Source organism: Macaca fascicularis, chromosome 7, assembly GCF_037993035.2.
Source record: "Macaca fascicularis isolate 582-1 chromosome 7, T2T-MFA8v1.1".
Taxonomy (NCBI): Eukaryota; Metazoa; Chordata; class Mammalia; order Primates; family Cercopithecidae; genus Macaca; species Macaca fascicularis.
Window position 1 is genome coordinate 126,618,945 of NC_088381.1, and position 27,602 is coordinate 126,646,546.

Sequence of the window (27,602 nt, forward strand, 5' to 3'; positions counted from 1 at the left end):
AGAATAAATAAAGTGAATATTTATTTATATTGTTGCAATAGAGGTCCACTCTTGCATTTATTTAGCAACAGACTTAGGAATGACCAAAAAACCTCTTCTTTTCGTTTGAAAATCTTTTGAAAATGTTTGTCCCAAATGAGAATTTATGTTTAAAGCATCAATGATATCCTTGTTCTGTGAACTGAGCGTCAGGGATCCATCACTTGAAAATGATCCTTCTGTCATTCTGAGGTTTAACACACATTTTTCTCCCAAATTTACTGGAGTTTTCCATTAAACAATGATGATCTTAGAGAAATGTTCTTTCTCATTTATAATGTCTTGACACACAGCATCCAATAGGCAGTAATGTAAAACTGAAATCACAGAAACAAGCCTTCTGTTATTGTCTGGGGGTTAAAAATCCAAAATAATGAAAAGTGCCATGCATATTTTTCCAATTGTCCTTCAATGTTTTTCTTACTGTGTGCCCCAAGCAGCTAAACTTTTGTACGCGTGATTTCTTGTATGGCTTGGAATTATACATTTTCTTACCAAGTCAGATGTGTCTTGCGTTTTTGCTATGCAAGCTTTCTTTTCTGAAACCCATCCCTCTTCCAAGTGTTAGAAATGGGGCCAAGCTGCCTGCAGAGTGGAGACCAGCACTGCTGTATCAATCACTGCAGCTTGACTCACATAAGCCAGACCCTGCCTTCCATCCCCTATGGCTACTCCTCCACAGAGAGCTCTCTTTAGAGTGACCATGGCTTCTGTGACTTGACTTGGTTGAGGGCTGAGATACAGACCACTGCCAGAGCCTCTGCTGACATCAGAGGAGCAATGGGAAAAGGAAGAGAGGGAGTGAAGGATGATCTTGAAATGGTCACGTCCCAGGCAGTGGGAAAAGAAGACATGCCAGAGGTGTTGCCTTTAGCTCCAGGAGCCTGGACCTCTCTGCCTTGTAGGGCGTGGCAGCTCAGCTCTTGGCCAAGCTTTGGAACTAGGGGAACAAGATTTGCAGAGGCCAGAGAAAAAGGGCTGCCCTGGAGCAAAGATGGTCTTGAATTCTTTCTTCCCACACTTATTTTTCACTGCAAATTCACCTCCTGAGCGGTTGATGTTGAAGGGGAATTATGAGAAGACAATAGTCCATTTAACAAAGCAGATGTTTCCAGCTCCTGTTTTCACCTCCTTCACATCCTGTCATCACTCCTGGAAGTTCAGAGTTTTCACAGATTGGAAAGGAATTGTCTGGGAGAAAGGCCTATCCCTGCATGTATTGAGCACGAGTAGGGGGATGCTTAGCATGCGAGCGCGGGTGAAGATGAGGAGTGCCGACAGGAAGGGCACGCAGAGGACAGTGCAGCACCTATACAAATCTCATCAATGGTTTTCCGTTGTACTTAATGCACAGCCTAACCTTTCTACCATAGCTGCATTCCTAGGCTTGCTCAGCTCTTTCCTGCTTGAGGTCCTTACAAATGCTCTTTCTAGCAAGAGCCCTCCCATGATTTCCATAGCACCTGCAATACTAGCTAACATCCATCATGTGCTTACTAGGCACTAACCACTATGCTAAAAACTATATACCACTGCAGTGATTCCATTTAATTCTCACAACTGCAAAGTAGAACTTATTACCTCCAGTTTACAGATGAAGAAACAAAGGTGCAGAAAGGTTAAGGAAATTGTCAAAGTTTCACAGTTAATAAGTGGCTGAATTAGGGTTTGATTCTGGGTCTGTCTGACTTCAGACCTAGACCTTCTGTTTTATTTTACCTTTAAAAAAACCCATTTAATCCTGTTTTATTCCACTAGATCTAAGTTCCGTGACAGCGGGTGCTATGTCTCTTTTACGTAATACTTTCCCCCTGGTAACTAGTAGAATACTGACATAGAGTGCATATTTATTAAAATAATGAATAAAAAATGAATTAAAGAGTAGGTAAAGGTCACAGATGCTTCACTGTGGACATGCTGATGTTTCATTATAGTTCTCATTCTCAGGGAGCATGATCCTCAGCCCCTGACATTCCTCCACTTTCAAGCGTTTGAGTAATAATTTGGAAGATAGATTTGGGAAAAGATCCTGAGATCTGTACCTACATATCCAACTATCAACTTGACATGACCACTTGGATGCCTAATAGGTTTTGCAGTTTTAATGTCTTACCTCTTCCTTCCTCATTCTTCACATTAGTCAATGGCTGTGCCCCTCACCCACTTGCCAAATTGCAGAACCCTGACAGCCAATTCTCGATGCCTTCCTTTCCTTTATTCTTCGTTTCCAATCCAATTGCATGTCCTAATGTTCATCCTTAGACTGTGCATGTCTCCCACCACTATCCTAGTCCAAGACAACATCATTTCTTATCTGGACCATTACAATAGCCTTCTTATCTAGAGGATCCCTGGTTTGGAGCATTGTTTCTGGATCTTTTTGGATTCTCAGTGAATCCACAAAGATCCTCATGAATTCCTATGAGAGGAAAAAGAGATATTTTGTCAGGAAAGCATCACCAGTCAGGGCCATGCACAGCACAGGAGATAGGGTTGGTTCATTTGAGCATAATATTGGGCAATGTAGGCTGGATAAAGTGGTTGGCAGGATTCGGTGATTAGAGCATCCCTCTACTTGGCAAAGGGAGGTCATGGCTGAGCTTCAGGCTCTGAGATAGCTGTGGGTGTGGCCTCTCTTCCCTTCCCACCATCTCTGTGCATCTCTTCTCTGCTGGAGTCTCTTTGGAGAATCCGGAGGCCCCCGAGCTGGCTGCAGAGTCTTTCCTACTTCTCTCCTCTCTTTCCTCCTGTTCTTATCTCAGCCCACTTGCATCTTTCCCAAGGCACACAGGTAGACAAAGCCTCAAGAAGAGCTCCTAACAGAGTTTGGAGGCACCTGGGAATATCCTCATAAGCTTTTCTCAAATACCCAGATATTATGAAGCTATACTGATTGCTCTAAAATCTCCTAGACTACCTTGAGAATTCAGAGGCTTGGGTAGATACGTAGGTTGGTGAGGAAGTCTGAACTGACCGGCTCAGGCTTGAGACTGGAGACAACTCTAGTCTCATGAAGAGTAAAGAGTTTCTGGAGGGGAGCTCAGTGGTCTATCTATTCCTTAACGAACAATTCTGCCCCTTATGCAAATACCACACCTCCCTTCCACCCCTCACCTTCCACAACACTGACACTTCTAGAACCTTGGTAAAGCCTGAACCAGAGAGGAGTAAAAATCTGTATTTTCAATACCATATAGACAGTAAGGACCAAAACGCATGAGATGGGGGCCAAGGGAAGAAGAGTTCATAAGTAGAAAATAAGATTCAGAGGAAACGAGGATGCTTGTGGGAGAACGAGCATAAGGCAAATTTGCATGTTCAGTGATTTTTAAAAATGGTTGCACAGGAAGAGAGGATTATTTCTTTCACATTGGAGTGTAAGTTTCTTGAAGATGAGGGTCACATTTTGGTCATTTTGTGTCCTTCCCATCACCCCAGGGCCTTGTATAAGCTTATCAAAACAGTAGTTGCATTTATACAGAGCCTCAAAATAATTGACACAGACTCCATGTGAAACATTCTAGGCGCATCTCCATCCTAGCTCACCACCTGGGCTTCTGGGAGGATGGGAAATCATTTCTGTGTCAGAGTGGCTCCAAGATTGTTCAGAACTGGCATACAGAGGATTATCAGAGAGAGAAATTTTGCAGTCTCTTGGGGGCTTCTTTGAAGAAGGTGTTTATAACACATTTTGCTGACTGCTTCCATAAATCCCAAGAGCACTGATAATTTTTCATCAGAAAACAAGAAGTGAAAATGAAGCAATTTGGCTGTGAGAACATCCTTGAATTTCTACTGGTCGCTTCTAATTGTAATTTGGCTATAACTACATTTTTATCCTTTGCGTTAGAGTATGAAGAAAAACACACCCTTAAGCTTTAGAACAGAACGATATCTAAAAACATCCTCAAGTTCAGAGGGCAAGGAGAATTCTCTGAAACAATCTTGGCCAGGACTCTTGAGAACACAGGGAGGAAACTTTTCATTCCCTAAGAACCATGGCCTTTGTAGTGCAAATACTGGTTTTGTGGAGGCATTTGGTCTGTCATTAATTAGAAACTAGTGGTCTTTAAGTGTGAGGCGCCAGTGTTCAGATTCGAGGGCTTGAAGTTTGGGATGAGGCCAGCTTTCAAACGTTGTATTTTTTTTCTATTCTCTAATAACTTAAAACAAAAGCAAAAACAAACTTCGAAATCATGAGACCAGTAAGAGCAAGGAATTGAAAAAATCACAGCTAACATTTATTGAGTGCTTTCTAGGTGCCAAGAGCTATTTTATGTGCATTAAATCATTTAATCTTAACAACAATCCTATGCTAAGAGACGAGAAAACCTAGAACGAGAAGTGAAATAAGCCACCAAGGTCACACAGCATAGCCACATTAGTCCGATGCCAAAGTTGAGCTCCTACCCAAGTGGTACCACTTAGAGTTTGTGCTTAACTAAGTAAAAAGGTGAAATAACTAGGACCAGAGGCTTCATATATTGTGCTGAGCTCTGATACCTAGTCCCCGACAAAGAACCCAGTAAGAGAAAGTAAAAAAGACTGAAACAGAGAAGTCCGTCCTGTGTTTTCTGCAAGTCCACGGCCAGGCTGATGGAGCCAGTTTTGAGGCAGCTTAAGATTTTCCCTTTCCATGGCCAGATCTGTTTTAAATTGAATCTTCCAGCTGGTCCTGATTTGCAGATTGGTGCTCAGCTTTCCAAACAAGTCTTGCACTGGCATCTCAGAATTCCATTCCAGCTAATGCATGTTCGGTTGTGCCACAATTCCGATGGTTGGGGTATATGTTCCCCCACCTCTTTTTTTTTCTTAAAAGTGGAGCATAACAGTTCATTCTTATTGTCGCATTTTGTAATATTTTCATGTGCAATTTTCTCCTTCAGTTCGTTGCTCCCTACAAAAGTAGTAATGGGTAGATTATTGTATTATATTTATAATTGAAAACAGCTGACTTCATGGATTTTTACATTTTACCTAGTTTTCTAGCTGTGTCTGACTTTGGCTTGTCATGTGAGGTGGGGGGAGATGGTTTAGTGGAGAAGGGGGTGGTGTCAAATCATTGCTTGTGTAGCCAACATCAATAGTAAACTAGTTCCAGAGAGGAAAGGGCAGGATTCTTTTAGCAAAAAACTCTATGAGCCAAGGAGGGTTTCTGGAGAGCAGCTCATAAATATAAAAAGGGGAGAGAGAAAAGGTGTGAGTGAGTGAGTGAATGTGTGGGTTATGATACCAAAGCCACCATTTTGTTGAGTGCTTATTATAAGCCAGGCACTGTGCTAAGTACTTTATATGAATTATTTCATTTAATCCTCACAATGACCCCATTTTTCAGATGAGACAACTGAAACCAGGGAGCTAGGATGTATGCATGAGACTTTCTGAGGTCAGAGCCCAGGCTGTAACCTCTCATTCTACTCTCCCTCCCTCCCACTGGGCTTTCCTGCAGGTGTGATGTTCTAGTTGGAGAGCCATTCAAAGGCCCCTTTAGAGGACACCTCAGCCTTGTTCCACCTCTGCGGTTTCCTGGAATTCCCAGTGGGAAGACAAATGCCATTTGTAATGAAGACCCCTCCTGTAGTCTGTTCAAAGCTCTTATTGTTGACTCTGTATTCTTCCTGTCCCCATCACGATTTTTTTCCTTCAATTTTGACTTTAGGTTCAGGAGGTACATGTTTACCTTGGTTTACATGGGTTAATTATGTGTCGCTGGGGTTTGGGGTGTGAATGATCCCTCTCACAGGTAGTGAGCATAGTACCTGAGAGGTAGTTTTCCAACCCTCATCCTCCCCCAAACCTCCACCCTCAGTTAGGCCTCAGTGTCTTTTGTTCCCATCTTTATGTCCATGAGTACCCAGTGTTTAGCTCCTACTTTTAAGTGAAAACATGTGGTATTTGGTTTCCTGTTCCTGCATTTATTTGCTTGGGATAATGGCCTTCAGCTGTATCCATGTTGCTGCAAAGAACATGATTTTGTTCTTTTTTTATGGCTAAGTAGTATTCCATGGTGTATATGTACCATATTTTCTTTACCTCATCCACCACTGCTCCATCATCTGTATTAGGATTTCCCCGAACTTCTTGGGAGATTAGAAAGAGCAGGGGTTCCCTTTTATAGAGTTGTTCTACCTGAGAAATATCTGCAGTAGTTTAATATGTGGGACATTGATGGCCTCATCTGTGCGTTGTTCTATTTGCTGGAAATTCTTAGTGCAGTGAGTCTCCTGGAGGCCACCTCTTGGTCCAACTGCTTGCTCGTAAGGTAAATTTCCTGTGAATTATTCAGGATTGCCACCATACAGATCTCTAACTTCATTACCCATCTTTTCTCAGATACATTCTCTACATGTCAGTGAGTAGATGAAGAAATATGTCCCAGAATTTATGTTGACTTATAAGAAAAAGGGCGCATTTTTTTCTTCTTGGTCAGTGCTTCCCAGGGCAGGCTGGCTGGCCAAATGCGTGGCCCCTCTGGCCTGCTGTTCCCATCTGTGCCTCCACTCTGGTGGTTGTTGAGTTTGCCCTTGACAAAGAATGTTAAGGCATCTTATGTAAATTAGATGGGGAACTTAAAACTTGAGACAAAGTATGTGCAATTCTCGAATTTTTCTCTACTTTTGCTTTATGTTGTGGCAGTGAAATTGAAAATTGATGAGATTATTCTTGCCCAAAATGTACCTATAATTTTGTATAATTATTCCAAATTCTGTGTAACAAAACTGAATTTTTGAGGTAAATATGTAGGATTTAATGACTTGCAATCTGGATTTCCTATAGAAAAAAACCCTGTATGATTTTGATATTCTTTTTTTTGTTGTTGTTTTGAGACAGAGTCTCGCTCTGTCACCCAGGCTGGAGTGCAGAGGTGCGATCTCAGCTCACTGCAAGCTCCACCTTCCAGGTTCACGCCATTCTCCTGCCTCAGCCTCCCGAGTAGCTGGGACTATAGGTGCCCGCCACCTCGCCCGGCTAGTTTTTTGTATTTTTTAGTAGAGACAGCGTTTCACCAGGTTAGCCAGGATGGTCTTGATCTCCTGACCTTGTGATTCGCCCGTCTCAGCCTCCCAAAGTGCTGGGATTACAGGCGAGAACCACCGCGCCCAGTCAATTTTGATAGTCTTTTTGCTCTTTCATCATAGATTTGGTCACAGGGTTGCCATATTTTCTTTATTTAGTGAGATACTTTCAGTCCCTTCAAAAAAATGTTTATGTCTGCTTTTTTCTTTCTAGAAAGAGGAATAAAACATTTTGATTTTTTTCTTATGAACAAACTATTATCGAAAGTAAACAAACATTGACTATGATGATGTTCATCAGTGGGTTTTTCCACTGGTGTGATTTTTTTTCTCTGTCTTCAGCTTCAGGCTCCACTCCCTAAGGAAAACTATTCACTTTCTCCTGGGTAGTAAGTATATTTTGTATTTGGGTGGCTCAGTGTTGTTTAGGCTACAGGCTTGAGGTATAAAGGGCAAGTCTTTTCCCCTTAGGCAGGGATAACTTGAGTATATAAAATGTTCTCACCAACATGAAGGGAAGAATTTTATTCATCTGAAATTTTTCATGAAATTTATTTGTGAAAAGTCATCAGAGGAATTCCCAGAAGGCTACATGCTTCTTTCTCATAGGACTGAGAAAGGATGGGGTAACATGGGGTTACAGAGTGAGTTCTCCAACCAGGTGGCCAGAGCGTGGGTAAGTCCTGGTGGTCACACCTGGCTGGGAAGCAAGGAAAGGTGCTCACAGACAAGTGGAGAAATGAATAGAATTGTGGTGAGGCACCCTTCAAAATGAGAGACAGTAGGACAAATTTTAGCAATTATACTATGTGCGGAATTTCAGAACTAAGTACTGGAGCCTAAAGATAATTTCTGGGAAATTTTCTGTTTGATATCCTGTATAAAACTCCTGGATGGCCTAGTTAAAAAACCTATAGAAAATATCTACAATATGGTCCAAAGTTTATGAAGCCAGATTTATGTTTCCTTTGACTGTGACTCGCAGCTAAGACTGAGCCACATGGAGCCTTAGGGATAATTTAAGTTAGATTACATATTAACAAAATATCAACATATCCTTTAGTAAGATATCCATGCAGTAATGTCAACTAATCACAGTAACATAACATTTAAAGGGATTTTTGAGCAGGATTGAAAGAAATATGAATAACTAGATATAATAGGAATTTTCGTAAAGGGACGATTTACAGAGCTGTGGCAGGGTTAAAAGGACCAGCAAGGAATGTTGAAGCACTCCGAGACCAGCAACATTGAAGAGTGGAGGGGAAGGAAGAGTGTTGTTATTAAGGCCCATTAAAAATTGGGGCTGTAGAAGGGGAGCCAACTGCAACTACATCAGGAGCTACAGTCAGAGAGGGATGGTGCCACTGCCGGATTGTGAACCATGAAGCTGAGTAGGGAGTGAGTAGCAGAGAAATACCCTCATCTCTCCTGCTGTTGCCTTCCATTGGCTGAACCATCCAGGGCATCTGAGCCTAAGAACGTAGAGAATACTGCCGGGTGCTCACGCCTGTAATTCCAGCACTTTGGGAAGCCAAGGAGGGTGGATCACCTGAAGTCAGGAGTTCGAGACCAGCCTGACCAACATGGTGAAACCCCGTCTCTACTAAAAATACAAAATTAGCCAGGCATGGTGATGCATGCCTGTAATCCCAGCTACTTGAGAGGCTGAGGCAAAAGAATCTCTTGAACCTGGGAGGCGGAGATTGCAGCAAGCTGAGATCTCACCACTGCACTCCAGCCTGGGCAACAAGAGTGAAACTCCATCTCAAAAACAAACAAACAAACAAACAAACAGAAAACTTAGATAATACTATCTGTAAGCATCAGTTCCCTGAGAACCTAGGCTGCCATGGAGGAACAGAGAATGCACGTGGGGTGGTGCACAAATGGAGAAGAATGCATACCCTGAGTCTCACTCTGGTGAATTCTGACCTTTCTTTAAGAGAAACAACCTAATTTTGGAATCTTTCTTGACATGTCCAGGCTGTCTAGAGCTCTAGGACCTTTATAACTCTCAGTCACAGCAGGCTTTACATTCCCTAGAGCTTTTCTTCTGCCAAAACAGAAGAACAGAACTATGGCACATAGTTTTCAATCCATCTTCTGCCTTAGCACAGGTGAATGGAAGAAAAGAGTGACATTGCACATCCGTAATGCCAGTGCACAATGGGGCACAATTCTCACTGGGCGTAGGGGACACAGTGCCTTTAGGAAGGTATAAGAGAGCCTCAGGGTGGTGTTAGTGTACATTTGAAAAAGCCCCTACAAATGATTCTCATCAACTTATGTGCTCCTCTGAGAATAACTGTGCTAAAAGCTTTAACCAGGATCTGTTGATGACAGGATCTTTCTCTTTCTAAGAGGGAGGGTAGAGTTTCTCTTTCCGACAGGGAGGGTAGAGTTTTCATCAAAACATTCAAACTTCTACAAGTGGCAGTAGTGAAAATCCTTGGGAAGTCAAATTTGTATCTCATTTTAACTGTGTAATCTTGGGCAAGACAGTTAATGTCGCTGAGCATCAGTATCTTAATCTGTAAAGTAGGCATAATTATACCTACCTCCAAGGGTTGCTAAGAATAAGTCAGCTAAAAGTGCTTTGTAGGCGGAAAAATTCTAGATGATTTTTATTTATATTATTGTTATCTTGATGTCTTTTCACATATGGAAAAAGCTGGCTTTTTATTCCATGCCGTCAGCTTAAAACTGAAAGACATAAAATCATTTATAGAATAACTCGAGTCTGAATCCTTTGCATCAATCCATTACCCATCAGAAGGTGGCATATTTTGGAGTCCTCCTGAGCTTATGTAGATATGGGTTTTGAATTAATGTATAACTCCTTTTAAAATTATAGACATTTCTAGCTTCTTTTGAGTTTTACAAACTAACAGTTCAGCCACAGACACTTTTCTCCTTTTTTATTCAAACTTCAAAATATATTTATGACAATAAACTAAAATTGTCAGGTTGCCAAGTAATGAGATTATAGGTGAATCCACACTCCCAGTTTGCCTTAATATTGTTAAATTACTTCTATAACTAACAAGGGAAATATTCATTTAAACCAAACATAGTAAGTTTTCTTTGTAATTTATTTCCTTTTGTAAAAGCTGTATAGATATATGCTTATTGTGACAAACTTAAAAAATTAATAAACATTGTACCTGTGGACTTTTTCTTCAAAAATAGCAATTAATATTTTGAGCCTTTTTTGCTCCATCTTCCCCCTTCTGATGGGTATATTTTAATAGTTGTGAACATTTTCATGTTCCATTTTCCTTCTACCTTACAACATAAATATTTCACATTGTTACTACAGGTTTTTCCTTGATAATTTTAATGGCTCTGTAACAGTTCATCAAATGGGTATATCTTAACATTAGACATTTATGTGATTTGCTTCCACTAGATATTAATATATATTAAATTAAATAATAACAAGAACAAGGAAAGTTAAAAAAAGAGGAAATTCTCCCCGTTTTTTTACAACTTCCTCATGGCTTATCTGGATCTCCTCCATGTCTCATTAAAATTTAACTAATTATTTCATAAGAGCACGTAGAAATTCTGGCAATGTGATAGACATATTCCTTTTACTCCTGACCACACAGCAAAGCTGTAGTACCACAGTGACAGAGGCCAGCAAGCCAGAGGTATGTGTTATTTTTGGAACTTCTCTAGAGAAAATATGAACTCAAAAGTCTAGGCTTAACAACTGTTCCTGTTACACACATACATAAACACACTCACATATGTTAAATATTGGGATACTAGATGGCTTGTTTTCATTATGCAAAGACATTTCTCTCTTTCCCATGATGTCTAAAATAGTACTATGAATTCCAAGAATCATGGAAAGTTAGGAAGTTTGGAGATTATCTATGTGGGATTTTTAATACATGACACGTCTGCTATGCTAAACACATGGCAGGCATTACTGATCAATTGTTTTTTCCTGAGACAACTTCAGACTCCTTCCCAGCGCAACACTAACACAGTCATGACCAATCCTTCAAAAATGGTTCAAGAGAGCAAACTTGGTCACCACTGAGAGCTCTTCAAACCTCTTACGTCATGGATAAGAAAACTGAAAGATTTTAGATTCCGGGCAGCAAAAATAATGCATCTGCTTGGCTTGTTGAGTGTATGTAGAGGTTTACATATTAGAAGGATCCCCAGGTGATTTGAAAGCACCCTAAGCTTGAGAAGCACTGATCTAGACCACTGAATGGAGGATGTCACAGGTACAGACAGGTCCAGAGTGAGGTTGTCCAGCAGCTGTGGGCAGGACCCCAGGGGAGTCAGTACCTTGGAGAGGGCACCCCATATGGTGAGCTGTGGTCTTCACTTCATAGTTTCAGAAACTTAATTTAGTTAATTACACAGAGATGATTAACCCATAGGAGACCAGGTTTTACTAATGAAACTTACAAGGCATTGATGTGCAAACCAGAATTCCTATTTTGGTACCAAAAAAAAAAAAAAAAAAGCCTATTAGAATGATTCTTTGCAGTCATACGTAGTTGCAGGGGTATTTTTTCTGGCAAGTACCTTCATGCAGCTACCTAAGTTAAAGGCCCAGATATGCCTTTGTCAACATAGAATGATAGCAATGACAGTAGGTATTTCTGAGGGCTGTTTTTGTGTGTTAGAGTTATTTCTCCTTCAAGATGCTGGATAAACATGAAGAAATCCTCGCTAATACGTTGCCTTTGAAAATCTTTTTCTAGACCAGGCGCGGTGGCTCACACCTGTAATCCCAGCACTTTGGGAGGCCAAGGCGGGCAGATCACGAGGTCAGGAGATCAAGACCATCCTGGCTAACATGGTGAAACCCTGTCTGTAGAAAAATACAAAAAATTAGCTGGGTGTCTCTACAAAAAATACAAAAAATTAGCTGGGCGTGGTGGTGGGCACCTGTAGTCCCAGCTACTCTGGAGGCTGAGGCAGGAGAATGGCTTGAACCTGGGAGGCAGAGCTTGCAGTGAGCCGAGATCGCATCACTGCACTACAGCCTGGGCGACAGAACAAGACTCCGTCTTAAAAAGAAAAAAAAAGAAAAGAAAACCTTTTTCTAAAACAATCCTTGGCCAATGCCAGCTATGTTTCAGTGAGTTTTCTTTTCTGTCAGTTTCATTTCAGTCATCTTCCTGAGGATATTCACCAATTTCTCCAGTTTCAGGAACAATATCCTTGTAAGCTATTTCATGGAGTTATCTGCTTCTGTAGCTATTTAAACTCCACTGTTTATTGATTCTTCTTAACTTTGTTCTCTAAATTCACCTAAATTCTAGATGCTTTTTCCTGTGGCTCCCAACAATGACTACTTCAGTCAAATCTTGGTTCCCCAGCTGATGGGAGGCAAGCTGCTTAACCTGTACATATTTGTTACTTCTTTGAAAAGTAGGGATGAGAAAGTTGAAAAAACTTACAAAAAGAGTCAATGGCTTAACTGTAAATGTATTTGGAGCAAACAGAACCAAGATGTTCTTAAATCGAAGTCATTATTCTCTGCCAGATGGGAAAAGGCACAGTCTGATGGTTATGAAGAGCTAGGTTGGGTCTGTAGGGTGCTGTAAACTCCACTTAAAGCCAGACTTCTTTGTTTGCCAAGAATAGCTACAACAGACTAAAATGCTAAAGAGCAATTAGGGATACTATCAATCCGCTTGACATGCATCAATTCCAAACATCTCATAGCCCTGGTAGAGGGGGCACGTTCTACTTCTCTAACACGCGGGAGTGGGAAGGCATGTTTCCAGAAAGTTGCACATATTACAGTACATATATTTCCATAATCAAAAGACAACCCTTACTATATTATATTATTGGACAATTTGAAAAAACCTCTAATGCTTTGCTGTTCTTTTACTCTGAATTCTTCTAGAACACAGTTACATATCTACCACTCATTTTTTTTTTTTTTGAGACGGAGTCTCGCTCTGTCTCCCAGGCTGGAGTGCGGTGGCCGGATCTCGGCTCACTGCAAGCTCCGCCTCCCGGGTTGACGCCATTCTCCTGCCTCAGCCTCCCGAGTAGCTGGGACTACAGGCGCCCGCCACCTGCCCGGCTAGTTTTTTGTATGTTTTAGTAGAGACGGGGTTTCACCGGGTTAGCCAGGATGGTCTCGAACTGCTGACCTCGTGATCTGCCCGTCTCGGCCTCCCAAAGTGCTGGGATTACAAGCTTGAGCCACCGCGCCCGGCTCTACCACTTATTACATGAAGAAATCCATGATGTGGGAGCTCTTACTTAGCTTCCAAATAATCTCAAATCAGATCCAAAATTTAAGAAGGAAATAAGAAATTAATCAGTGATTATGTAACATTAGCCAAATGTCTTTCCCAAACTGAGGCCGACTTTACATTTCTTAGGGGCCCAATTCCATTAATGGTGCTTTCTTATTCGGCAAAGTAGAGATATGGATTACTTAGCCAGTGTTTTAGAACTGTGAAAACTGCACTGTACACACAACTGAGGGCTGGAAGGGGATCTTGCTTCATAGTTGGTCACTGGCTGCAGCAAGGGAAACTCAAGTGAGACCATACAGCAAGGACTTTGCAAAGCTAAAAGTACTAAATACATGCAAGGGGATTTGCAGCTAAGTAAAACATTTTTATACCTCCAGCTTCCACTAAGCTGTCCAGGGACAAGTAAATTCCTTTTCTCCAGCTGCTTGAAGAAGTGTGATGTCTGAAGCATTGTTCCTGGCCACTGTATTTATAGTAGAGTTGTCTTCTCCTACTATTCTCAACACGTTTGCTTTTTCATCTTTGAGGAAGCAATTTTAGAATCTGAAGTCGGACCTGTACCTTGACTGTCCTCTTCAAATACAATGATGCTCAGCCTCCCCCTGTTACTTCATCTCGTTATGAAATTCTGACCCAATTTAAGCTTGCATGCAAGTTTCAGTTTCTTCAAAAAGTAACCACTCTGAATTCTTAATAGCATTTTAACACGTATTATCCGATCTAAGCATTTCAGCCTGATTATTTGCTGTTTTATCTTGCTTTTTAATGGTTCCATGTGCATAAGGTTCTTTAACAAAACTGTACATTAATTAAAAGTAAGAGTTTCTAATGCTTCTTCAATGCTATATTGTTTCAGTTGTGATTTTATTATAGCTGTAGAAACCATATCTCTTTTTCTTTTTCTTATTTTTAGTATGGAGTTTCACTCTTGTTGCCCAGGCTGCAGTGCAATGGTGTGATCTCAGCTCACCACAACCTCCACCTCCCGGGTTCAAGCAATTCTCCTGCCTCAGCCTCCTGAGTAGCTAGGATTACAGGCGTGAGCCACCACGCCCAGCTAATTTTGTATTTTTAGTAGAGATGGGTTTCTCCATGTTGTTCAGGCTGGTCTCGAACTCCCGACCTCAGGTGATCTGCCTGCCTTGCAATGACACGATCTTGGCTCACTGCAGCCTCCACCTCCTGGGTTCAAGCAATTCTGCCTCAGCTTCCCAAGAAGGGAAGTGCCACCATGCCCAGCTAATTTTTATATTTTTACTAGAGACAGGGTTTCGCCATGTTGGCCAGGCTGGTCTCAAACTCCTGACCTCAGCTGATCCGCCTGCCTCGGCCTCCCAAAAGTGCTGGGATTACAGGCGTGAGCCACCGTGCCCTAGAAACCACATTTCATACATAAGATAATCAGACATGAATTAAACTCAAGGTCTGTCAATGGGGCAGAATATTTGAAATCTGGGTTACTCTGAGAAATCCAGGAGGCAATGTTACTGTATTTATTGTGCCACTGTATACTCCTGTTATAGCCACACATCTATGTGCCCTGCTAGATCTTCAGCAACCTGAGGTTAATAAAAGTAGTATTTATCTTTGTAGTACCAGTGGCCACTATTGTTGTCAACAGTGTTATCCATTGTTAGCTTTCATTTAGTGCTTCTTCTGTGCCAGACACTGTACCAAGTACTTTACATGAATCATCTCATCTAATCCTCACGAACTTTATCTTCGTAAGGTAATAAGGTTCAGTTACCTCCATTTTAAGACTGAATCCTCATTGGTGCATAAATAGTAGGCATATAATGAATTTTAGACTAATGAATGAATTGATGCTGAAATGGTTGATGCCTAAGACATTGCCATGGGAATATTCTTCTTGCTCCAACTAGAAAGGTAACTTAGAGACTCAGATCACTTCTTCACTTTTTAAAGGTAGATTAGGGAATATGGGTGCTCATTTTGATTCTGACTTACCCGTGTGGCGTTTTCTTTTGAAATAGTTATTGGTTTGTCCACATTCACTGATACCTCTGTTTTAGAAATTCTCAACTCTCCCGTATTAAATTGATATATTTGTGAAGGAATTATTGTTTAGGGATAAATGGGAGAGAATAGAAAGGACTAGGGAGAATCAAGTTGTGGAAACATTTATGTCATTGTTATATGTATTTAAATATACCTTTTACCCATGGGGTTCTTGATTCATTTAGTGAAATATAAATTGAAATTAAAAATTTGAATTAAAAATTGAAATGTTATATAAAAGAGAAGGAAGAAAAAAGTTTAGAAAATTGATTGTTTCATGTCCTTTGTGAGCAGAAATTATGTGATAGATTCAATGAGTGTTTCAGGGGAACAGAATTTGCAAATAATTTAGTTTAATAGGTATAATTTTCTACTGATAATTTATTTTGCTGGATAAAAAAATAGATGATACATTTCAAAGTTACAGCAGCCTTAGGCCATATAATTCTTGTGAAATATCCCCTGGGATTACTCAGTAGGGGGAAAAAAGTAAATTTTGAAGCAGTGCAAAATGCTATTCTATGTAGAGTGCTCAAAACTCTATATGAGCAAGGACCTGTCAAACATTTTATGACCTCATGACAGTTTATTTTATTTTTTAATTTTTTGTACTTAAAACTTTCAAGTTCAGGGATGCATATACAGGTCTGTTACATAGGTAAACTTGTGTCATGGGAGTTTGTTGTACAGATTATTTCATCACCCATGTATTAAGCCTAGTACCCATTAGTTATTTTTTCTGATCCTCTCCCTCCTCCCACCCTCCACCATCCAATAGGCTCCAGTGTGTTGTTGTCCCCCTATATATGTGCATGAGTTCTCATCATTTAGCTCTCACTTACAAGTGAGAACATGTGGTATTGGGTTTTCTTTTCCTGCATTAGTTTGCTAAGGATAATGGCCTCCAGCTCCATCCATGTCCCTAAAGGACATGATTTTGTTCTTTTTTAAGTATTCCATGGTATATATGTACCATATTTTCTTTATCTAGCCTATCATTGATAGGCATTTAGGTTGGCACTTTGCTAGTGTGAATAGTGCTGCAATGAATATACATGTGAATGTGTCTTTATAATAAAATATTTACATTTCTTTGGGTACGTACCCAGTAATGGGATTGCTGGGTGGAATGATATTTCTGTCTTTAGGACCTTGAGGTATCACCACACTGTCTTCCACAATGGTTGAACTAATTTACACTCTCACCAACAGTGTAAAAGCATTCCTTTTTCTCCACAACCTCTCCAGCATCTGTTGTTTTTTGACTTTTTTATAATAGCCATTCTGACTGGTGTGAGATAGTATCTCATTGTGGTTTTTGATTTGCATTTCTCTAATGAATAGTGATGTTGAGGTTTTTTTTTCATATGTTTGTGGCTGCATGTATGTCTTCTGAAAAGTGTATGTTTATGTTCTTTGCCCACTTTTTAATGGGGTTATTTGTTTGTTTCTTCTTGTAAATTTGTTTAAGTTCCTTATAGATGCTTGATATTAGACCTTCATCAGATGCATGGTTTGCAAAAATTTTCTCCCATTCTGTAGGTTGTTTGTTTACTCTGTTGATAGTTTCTTTTTTTTTTTTTTTTTTTTTTGAGATGGAGTCTCGCTCTGTCGCCCAGGCTGGAGTGCTGTGGCCGGATCTCAGCTCACTGCAAGCTCCGCCTCCCGGGTTCCCGCCATTCTCCTGCCTCAGCCTCCCGAGTAGCTGGGACTACAGGTGCCCGCCACCTCGCCAGGCTAGTTTTTTGTATTTTTTAGTAGAGACGGGGTTTCACCGTGTTAGCCAGGATGGTCTCGATCTCCTGACCTTGTGATCCGCCTGTCTCGGCCTCCCAAAGTGCTGGGATTACAGGCTTGAGCCACCGTGCCCGGCGATAGTTTCTTTTGCTGTACAGAAGCTCTTTAATTTACTTAGATCCCATTTGTCAACTTTTGCTTTTGTTGCAATTGCTTTTGGCATTTTCATTACGAAACCTTTGACCGTGCCTATGTCCTGGATGGCATTGCCTAGGTTGTCTTTTAGGGTTTTTATAGTTTTTGGTTTTACATTTAAGTCTTTAATTCATCTTGAGTTGAATTTTATATGTGGTGTAAGGAAGGGGTCCAGTTTCAATCTTCTGCATATGGCTAACCAGTTATTCTAGCACCATTTATTGAATATGGAATCCTTTCCCCATTGCTTGTTTTTGTCAGGTTTGTCAAAGATCAGATAGTTGTGGGTGTGTGGTCTTAGTTCTGAGTTCTTATTAGTTCATTCTCACATTGCTATAAAGACATACCTGAGATTGGGTAATTTATAAAGAAAAGAGGTTTAATTGACTCACAGTTCTGCATGGCTGGGGAGGCACCAGGAAACTTACAATCATGGCAGAAGGTGAAGGGGAAGCAAGACACATCTTACATGGCAGCAGGAGAGAGAGTGAAAGGGGAAGTGCCACACCTTTAAACCATCAGATATATAAGCACTCACTATCATGAGAACAGCAAGGGGGTATCCATCCCCATGATCCTGTCACCTCCCACCAGGCCCCTCCTCTGACACATGGGGATTACAATTTGAGATGAGATTTGGGGGGGACACAGAGCCAACCATATCAGTTTTCTATTCTGTTCCATTGGTCTATATGCCTGTTTTTGTATCAGTACCATGCTGTTTTGGTTACTATAGGCCTGTTGTATAGTTTGAAGTTGAGTAGTGTGATACCTCCAGCTTTGTTCTTTTAGCTTAGCCTTGGCTATTCAGACTATTTTTTGGTTCCATATGAATTTTAAAAGTTTTTTTTTGTTGTTGTTTTTTATTTTAGTTCTGTGAAGAATCTGAATGGTAGCTTAAAAGGAATAGCATTGAATCTATAAATTGCTTTGGGCAGTATGGCCATTTTAACAATATTGATTCTTCCTATCCATGTGCATGGAATGTTTTTCCATTTGTTTGTGTCATTTCTGATTTCCTTGAGCAGTATTTTGTAGTTCTCCTTGTGGAGATCTTTCACCGCCCTAGTTAGCTGTATACCTAGGTATTTTGTTCTTTTTGTGGCAATTGTGAATGGGAGTACATTCCCGATTTGGCTCTCGGCTTGACTGTTGTTGGTGTATAGGTGATTTTTGCACATTGATTTTGTATCCTGAGACTTTGCTGAAGTTGTTTATCAGCTTAAGGAGTTTGGGGCTGAGACTACGGGGTTTTCTAGATGTAGAATCCTGTTGCTTCTGACAGTTTATTGGATAGAAATCTCATATGTCATAGTATTATATAACCTGGAGACACATTGCCTATTGTGATTAAATTTTCTCTGGAGAAAAGAAATATGGCAAATTAGAAAATGTTATTCCTTGCTCATTGGAGAGGGACTAGTCCTCAGTCGTAGGGACACTTGTGAATACTGAAGAAAAATGAGGTTGGAGAATTACTTGTTTTTTTGAGGTATGCTCTATCTGAGGTCAGCTTGGCTTTGCCTGATCACTTTCAGTTTAAGGGTGTGGATTAATTGTCTCAGTCTAGGCTCTAAGAGGGGAACCCACATTTTCATGCTTTTTTATCCTCCTCTAGGTTTCAACTTCCTTGCTAAGTTTGGCTTCATCTGGGCCTTCCTTTACAAGCCCAATGCATTATCCATTGCACGACGCAGCCTGGGCCTTCTTTTATAATCCTGGTGATCTGAGCTCTGAAATGAAACTCTTGCAAGCCCACTGCTTGGGTTGTATATGGCTAGAACAGCCCTTTCCAAGACTCAGCCAGCACGAAACTGGCTTTCAACAGATCATGAGCTGCACCAGACCTTGATAGATGTCAAAAAAATCCCAGCCACTTTTGGTTGGCTGGCATCAGAGTTGATTGTGATAGGTAAGTCGCAGAGTGTTGCCTTTCTGAGGAAGAGATATGATATAAGAAAGTAAATGTGTTTGTTAATATTGATCTGGGGAGGATAGGTAAGAATAACAACTGAGGTGAATGTGGAGCTTAGCTGCTAAGAGGAATTTTTATATTTATTAAGAAGTATAGACTGGGCATGGTGGCTCATACCTGTAATCCCAGCACTTTGGGAGGCCGAGGTGGGAGGATCACTTGAGCTCAGGAATTTGTGACTTGCCTGAGCAACATGGTGAAACCCCATCTCTACAAAAAAACACAAAAATTAGCCAAGCGTGCTGGCGCATGCCTATAGTCCCAGCTACTCGGGAGGCTCAGGCAGGAGGATCGCTTGAGTCCAGGAGGCACAGGTTGGAGTGAGTTGAGATCATACCATTGCACTCCAGCCTGGGCAACAAAGTGAGATTCTATCTCCAAAAAAAAAAGTATAAAAGTATTTCAATATTTTGACAATCAGTATGACTGTATTGGTTTATTTCAGCTGGACTTCTATAAGTTCTACTGTAGTCCATTAGACTGTAAGTTGCCTAAGACCAAAGTTGCAGTTTGCACAGAAGGCCGTATTTTGTGTTTGTCTCATCACAATACTTTTTGTTCTATTAAGATGGACACAAACTTTTGGGTATAGCAGAGCTGAATGGAAAGAGTTACTGTTGTAGAAGGTGGGGCTACTGGAAAAAATGGGTCAAGGGGGAAAGCATTGGCTATCAATCATTCATCCCAGCAGAGATTTCAACAGAAATTTAATAAGTCAGTCTTCATAGAGATTGCAGAACTCTTAGGCACAGTTCAGACTAAATCAGGGTGTAGAGGGAGGCCAGCTGCTTTTGATAAATGACTCGACATGGCTGAGTGTTCTACAAAATGCAACCTTCAGTACTGCGAGCCTGCACAGATGATGTCATGAACCCTTCAAATGGATGAAGGCTAATGGATCAAAAGCAGAACCTGATGCCAAAAAAATGGCTTCACTGAGTGAGAACTCAGAGATGAAGTTACTCCGTTACACAAGGGATTCAGCAGTCTTTTCCTCAAGGCCTTAGTTTGTGGCATAACTCCATTTTATTTCGCTTTAACCAGAAAACACTAAATGTTCTTAAACTTTTCTTGACTAATGGATTTGATACACTTAAGTATTTTCTTTATCAAAATTTTCCAAGGCGGATAATTGCTCTAAGGATTGTTAACATTATAACAGGAGATTAAGGAGACTAGCTGGTAGATCCCAAACACTTGTAACCCTTGGCAAAATTCGGCATGCTTGGTGATCTCTACCAACATCTCATCAAGTATGCATGCGTCTAGGTGGAAGATTTGTCTTGGGAAGATGAATGTCAACATTTAACCTTTCAAGTGTGTGGCAGGAGTCTCCGGTGGATTTGCTCTACAGAATAGGTAGATGAATAATATATACAATGATTGCCAGAGTGGACAAAAGCCTGGAAAGACTTGTTGAATGTAGTTTATGATGTTAGAAAAGTGAATTTCCCTGAACATTTGTGCAGCCTCTAGTTTTTAGATGTTCAATTTTATTGTAAAAGAACAGATTACTCAAGATTTTATTCAAGAGTTGTGGTCATCTACTCATTTTAAGAGACAGGTCATACTAACTCTCACCTGGCTTACTTCATCTATTTAGGATAGGGCTAGCTGTAATAACTGACAATAGTAGATGAGTTAGCCAAGAGACTAAATACAGGTGAAAGGATGACAGTGCTAGATCTTGACACGAATTACCTTAATGGCTGTGCAAATAGTAAGCTGGATAAGATTTGTTGAAAACAAACCAAGCTAAACAATCCATTGAAGTGCTCTCTTCCATCTATACCCAGAAACAGCAATTTAGCTTTTGGGAGACGTGGTGAAATAGTAGCTTGGACTAGTGCCCAGAGCTCTCCAAGATAATGTAAAAGGAGAGTGTGTGTCTTGGACCAGAGCCATTTCCCTAGAAGATGCAAAGCCAGGCAGGGAGTCTTGGAAGGGTCCTTCCTTATTAAATAGAATTCTCCTCTGTATATGTCTTAGCAACCGCTGGTCTTCAAGCAGAAAGTGGATTCTAAGCTCTTCACTCTGAATAAGGTTTAATTGAGCTGCTCCAGAGCACAGGCATCATGTGGCATCTTAGATTCCCATCACTGCCACTTTCCTTCTCTCTAGCTTGGTGTCCCACCCTCCTCATCGCCCCTTCGTTTTTGGACTTGGATAAAACACTGCTTTCCAGGGGTAGGATCTGGAGTCTTGAGACTCCTGAGGAGCTGATGGTGCAACCAAGAAGGGAGTGGGTGTTCACTCCCCACAGGGTGAGCCTTGACCATTAGGAAATCGGAGCTGACAGAGAGCTGGGCAGATAGACTTCTTCATTCTTTCTTCCACAGACTACTCTGAAATGCAGTTCCTCTGCACAGCACTTCTCGAGAAGTCCCATGTACCATGCACACATGCCTGTTGAGTGACCTGCTGGATCTCTTTCTTGGTCATGGGGATGGTGGCGGTGGAAGAGAGGGGGTAGCAAAGTGTACCATACTGCAATGCAACTGTGCCTTAACTCATTTTCTTTTCTTTCTCTTGCTGCCCTGAGCTTACATCTCCCCCAAATAGTGTTGGCACCTTAAATTTTTGTCTCAGCCTCTACTTTCTAGATTACCTAGGCTGTTAGACACCAGACTAATCATTAAATATTTGACCAGCTCATTAATGGATTGGCCTAATCAATATGTGATACTATCCTTCCTAAGATCCGAATGAAAACTGATTTAAGTCATTTTCATATTTATGGTTTAGATTTGCACAATCAATATCAGCCCTTCTTAACCAGCATTCTGGATCACTAAGCCCTAACATCCCAAGGCACCTATTGTATATAAGGAATTAATTTCTCTTCTGTGCATATAGAATGTATCAGCCCTGAGATAATTGAGAAAACAGTTACTCAAATCATTCTTTGTAGGCTTTAATTCTTTTGAGGAATCCTGGTTGTCAAGAGCTGGTCTAAATATTTTCCTGAGATTGTTTTTATTCACATTGTTACTAGACAAGACATGTATATTTAACTTATTTATAAGTTTTTCAACTCTAGTCTTTGTTTGGCTTAAGTAACAAAGGAAATGAATTACATGATTATCTTTTATGCAATAAATATCTGAATACCAACTAAGAGCTAGGTCCTAGGAAAACTGGAGATGGCTGAGGCTTGTTATCTGTCCTCCTGGAGCTCAGAGTCTAGTGGGAAATAATGCAGACAAATATCACACTATGTATACTGTAACAGAGGTATGTAGAAAGTAACATAAGGACTGAGGAGACAGATAATATTCTCTTTTCAAGTCACACATAGCATATGTAACTTTACTGTATCTTAGAAAACATAACTAAATCAACCAAATAAATGTAAAATAATTAAATATCAAAATAAAATGAAATATTAAAATGAAATAAGCTTAGAAAACATAACTGAAATAAACCACCTATAAGAAAACTATGATGAAATTTTCTCGATCATTTGTATTACAACAATTTTTCTGGGTTCTCCAAAAAAGGAAAAAACCCTTAGTTCTTCTACATGACATCAAATAGGAAAAAAACCTGAAACTTGCTAAAACGTTCAGTCTTGAGTCCACCCAGCTAGGTTACTAATAACCAAGTTTTTGCTCAGTGTATTATTTTTCTGACACTTCTCATAAAAAGAAAGGTGGACTATCAAAAGTTCTACATCATGTTTTTTTGTATTGTTATAAACAAATAATGCATGGGAATTTCTATGACAGCCTGCATTCAAGTGATTCCTGATAGTGTGTTTTACAGCACTGGAAGGCTAGAAGGTTGGTACCAGTCTAAAGGGTATCTGCCATTTGTCAAAGAAGCAAGTCTTCAAAAATTTTGATAAGTGAGGGTCCATTTAAACTCTGCTCTCATATGTATATCTATGAAAATCACTCTGCTAGTTCTAGGGTAGCAGTCTATCACTAACATTTGCAATTCTGGAAAAGAATCCAAAGCATTAAAAAGTATGTAAGTGCTCTAATTGAATCCCTTAAGGGGACTTGGTCTGGGATAATGGCCTTGTTAACCTGCAGGCCTTCAAGGAAAGGTGGATTGAGTTGTAAAAAAAAAAGTGCTGTTTTTTTTTTTTAAAGAAAACAGTAAAGACTAATTTTGGATAATTTTTCAGATGACAGAGATTAGAAGTCTGACATTTACAAATTAAAATTATATTGCAAAGGTAATGAGAGTAAATGTTTTAATTTCACATGTGATGAAAAGCTTTTTAGAATTAAGAGAAGAAAATAGGGACAGATTTTTATACTGGGACACAATTTCATTCTTGGATTTTAAAATGAAAACATTAAGATTTTATCATAAGCTTTGTTGAAAATCTGCCAGAAGCACTATTTTTTTTAAAATGCCCTAGAAGAGGGGATAGAAATCAAAACCCTTTCGTTTGAATTCTAGTTTGAAACTCATCCTTCTAAAATTCTCTAGCAAGCCATCTAGGAGACAACTATTTAGAGAGTTATCTGGATTTTCTGTGTGGAGTCAAAGCTTCTGTTCTTTGGGCTGCATGATTTGCCTTTCTAGTCAGCCTTGCCCTTGAATCAATAAGAGTTCACAGAAGGAAATGTTCAGGGCTCTCTTGGTCATGAGCCAAGGATAGCTGTGCTGGCAAAGCAAAACAAATCCTCAAAAAGAATGCGTAAACAAAAATCATCTGACTAATGCCTGGTACAAAATGATGGCTGGCATTTGTACTTTTGGTGGAAGTTTGTGCAAAGGAGCAAAATGATTTAGCTTTTGTTACCCCGTTTTTCCATTGAGCAATCTGGAGGAGTATCATTAATTTGGAATTCAGGTCTGAGATGGGGTTAGGCTGTCTTTTGCAAGTAATGTTTTCCCTGGTGTAGCTTTATCTTCCTTTGTTTGCTTCTGTTTGAGATTATTAGGAAAGCATTCCTTGTTCAGCAAAAACAGGGTCCTGCCTAGACCTCCTGATTTTTTTAAGGTTTATTAATTTATTAATTTTTTATTTGTATACATTTATGGGGTGCAAGAATAATTTTGTTTCATGTGTAGATTGCGCAGTGGTAAAGTCAGGGCTTTTAGGGTATCCATCACCCAAATAATGTACGTTGTACCCATCAAGTAATTTCTCATTATCTCCCTTCCTACTCCCTCACCCTTCTGAGTCTCCATTGTCCTAAGTCCACACTCTATATCCATGCATACACATCATTTAGCTTCTGCTTACAAGTGAGAACATGTGCTATTTGTCTTTCTTCATCTGACTTGCTTCACTTCAGATAATGGCCCCCAGTTGCATTCATATTACAGCAAAAGACAAGATTTTGATCTTTTTTATGGCTGAATAGTACTCCGTTGTGTGTATATACCACATTTTCTTTACCCAATCATCTGTTGATGGCACTTAAGGTTGATTCCATATCTTTGCTATTGTGAATAGGGCTGCAATAGACATACGAGTGCAGGTATCTTTTTGATATAATGATTTCTTTTCCTCTGGGTAGATACCTAGTAGTGGGATTGCTGGATTGCATAGTGTTCTATTTTTAGTTTTTTTGATGAATCTCCATACTGTTTTCCATAGAAGTTATACTAATTTACGTTCCTACTAACGGTATATTTTGTTTTCTCCACATCTTTGCCAACTTCTGTTATTTTTGGTCTTTTTAATAATAGCTATTCTGACTGTTGTAAGAGATCTCATTGTGGTTTCAGTTTGCATTTTTCTGATGATTAATGATGAGCTTTTTTTTTTCAGAAGCCTGTTGGCCATATGTATGTCTTCTTTTGAAAAATATCTATTCATGTCCTTTGCCCAATTTTTAATGGAATTATATGTGAGGTTTTTTGTTGAGATGTTTGAGTTTTGTAAATTCTGGATATTAGTCTTCTGTTGGATGCAGAATTTGCAAATATTTTCTCTCATTCTGCAGGTTGCTCACTCTGCTGATTATTTCTTTGGCTGTGCAGAAACTTTTTAACTTAAGTAAGTCTCAACTGTGTATTTTAATTTTTGTTGCCTGTGCTTCTGAGACTTTAATCATTAATTCTTTGCCTAGACCAATGTCTAGAAGAATTTTCCCTAGGTTTTCTTCTAGTATTTTTATAGTTTAAGGTCTTACAGTTAAGTCTTTAATCCATCTTGAGTTGATTTTTCTTTCTGATTTCTTATCCCTGTGAACTGACTGAAGCCATGGAACACCTCTAGGCCCTCAGTGGAAGTTGAGAACAAACAGCAGGCATAGGAAATGAATGGTATTCAGGGAGCAAACTTTTCACTAATATTGACTCATCTATGTTTAATAGTCATATCAATTGCATTTTAATGAGCATATACTATGTGATAGGTGCTGTCATAGTTGCTTCAAAAGAACAACTTAAATTATATTGAGCTCTCCTGTATGCTATGTACTCTTCCAAGTACCTAACATTTAATAACTCCTATAAGCTTCATAACCCTCTGAAATAGGTAATATTATTACTCCCATTAAAGAGTGTAGTCTTCATGGGGACAGGGACGTTACTGCACTTACAGCACTCGACATATATAAACTAAATGACCCTGTTATACAGTTGTGGAAACTGAGAGGCCAAGTGTATTGCTCTGGCCCAGGGCTTCTCAACCTCAGCACTAAGAACATTAGTTTTTAAGAACTAAGGACTAAATCTGGTGAATAGAACCCTCACGGTGATAGGGATGAGGTTACACATGAGCTTAACATTAAGAACTCCCACTTACCACAGCAGATCTACACCTGCCACAGCACATGTTCAACTGCCAGAAACAAAGACTATCACTTGAGAAGACCAACCAGTCTCTTGGTAGCACATGGACTTTTCCTACCCTAAAGGGGCAGTGTTTATTTTGACAGATATCCACACTGAATGCAAGAATGAGCTTGCCTTATCCGCCTTCAGGGCTTCAGCTAGCACATTTTCTTGAGATTTCTTTGAGATGTTTGAAGCAGCATAAGGCTGAGCAGGGGTAAGAACCATGGGGAATATCTACCTTTTGACTTACATATGAATGTCAAGGATTTGTTATTCCCTCAGGAGAACACAAGTATCCGTTTAAATTTCTATCATGGGCTGAGATAATTGGATAAAATGTCATGGGCCACTAGTTATATTTAAGTTAGCAACCACACTCTGCAACACACCACAAACATTGGTGGTAGTGATTGTTACTAACTAAAGTTGGAAAGAAAGGAGGAAGAACAGGTTTCAAAGAAAAAGTTCTTTCAAAATTTGAAGGCTTCTCCATGTCATAGCTGTAGGAAGGAATAGGGAAATGTGGGAAAAGCAGATTGCATTGGGAAGTCGAGGACTGGAGAAGAGGGAAAAGTGGAGTCTGAGCTATGAAGCCAATGTCTTGGGACTCTCCAGCTCATATTCAATTTTTTGTTTCAAGGTTTGAATGGGGATCGTGATCTTTGGGGATCCTGCTCCAGATGGACATGCAAGGAACACGAAGTAACAAAGGATAGTGTGTTTGGGTAGTGGAGAGGCTAAAGGCCTGAGAGTGTGTTTGGGGAGGACATTTTATATAAAATGTATGTTTTCTAGGAAGAAGGGGCATAGTTTTTATCTATTGATTGAAGCTTTCTTAAGCAGTTTTTCTCTATTAAAAGCCATTGGCCTGAACAATGAGAATCAGGATTATTCTGGGCATAAAAAATCCTTCATGATTTGTTTTTAGTTTGCCTTTCCAGCATTTACCCATTCCTCTTGCTACTGTTTGCTGCTGATAATGACCTACTCATCATTTTCCCACTGTTTTCTCCTCCCCTTGCTTCCATGAGACCATTCTTGTCTGGAATGCCTTTCTCTCCTATCCCCTTCAGAGAGTATCTCCTCATCTTTCAGAGAGCCAGATGCGCTGTCATTTTTTTCCAGATGGCCTTCTTCAGTGCCCAGAGAGAGCTGGCTGGTCCTCCTTTGTACCCACCTCTGTTGTATGCCTGATGAAGAGGCATTCACTTGATTTGTTACAGGCCTGTTTCCTTCACAGGTAAGTTTCTTACGCTGGGGGCTGCCTGATTTTCTTTCTATGTTTCAGTGCTTGGCAGATAGCAGGTGACATAATAAACACTTACTGAGAGTGTGAATTTAGAAATGAGTCACTCTGGAGGTGGCTGATCAGGTGTCTTCAGTGTAACTTACAAATAAGAAAAACATTTTTGGAAGTGTAGTAGAAGTTTGAGTTTGTGCAGGGAAGAGGTATAATAAGTATATGTAAAATAAGTGTTATATAACATGATAGGAAATATTTTACAGGGAATCTAAGACCAAGATAGAAACCCATCTGTCCTTGCTGACAGAGATGTAGTCTGGCTCATGTTTTCTTTTCTATGATTTTGTAATTTAGGATTTAAATCCCATAAAGTG

General features: G+C 40.0%; 1 long non-coding RNA gene across 1 annotated transcript in view; it reads left to right on the top strand.

Annotated features, from left to right (window-relative positions):
• The window catches only part of LOC123574542 (uncharacterized), a 198,096-nt gene that overhangs the window by 19,944 nt on the left and 150,550 nt on the right, over positions 1–27,602 (top strand). Inside the window, exon 2 of the long non-coding RNA XR_010588500.2 lies at positions 27,111–27,225. This is a non-coding gene — a long non-coding RNA (uncharacterized lncRNA). The remainder of the gene's footprint in view (positions 1–27,110; positions 27,226–27,602) is intronic.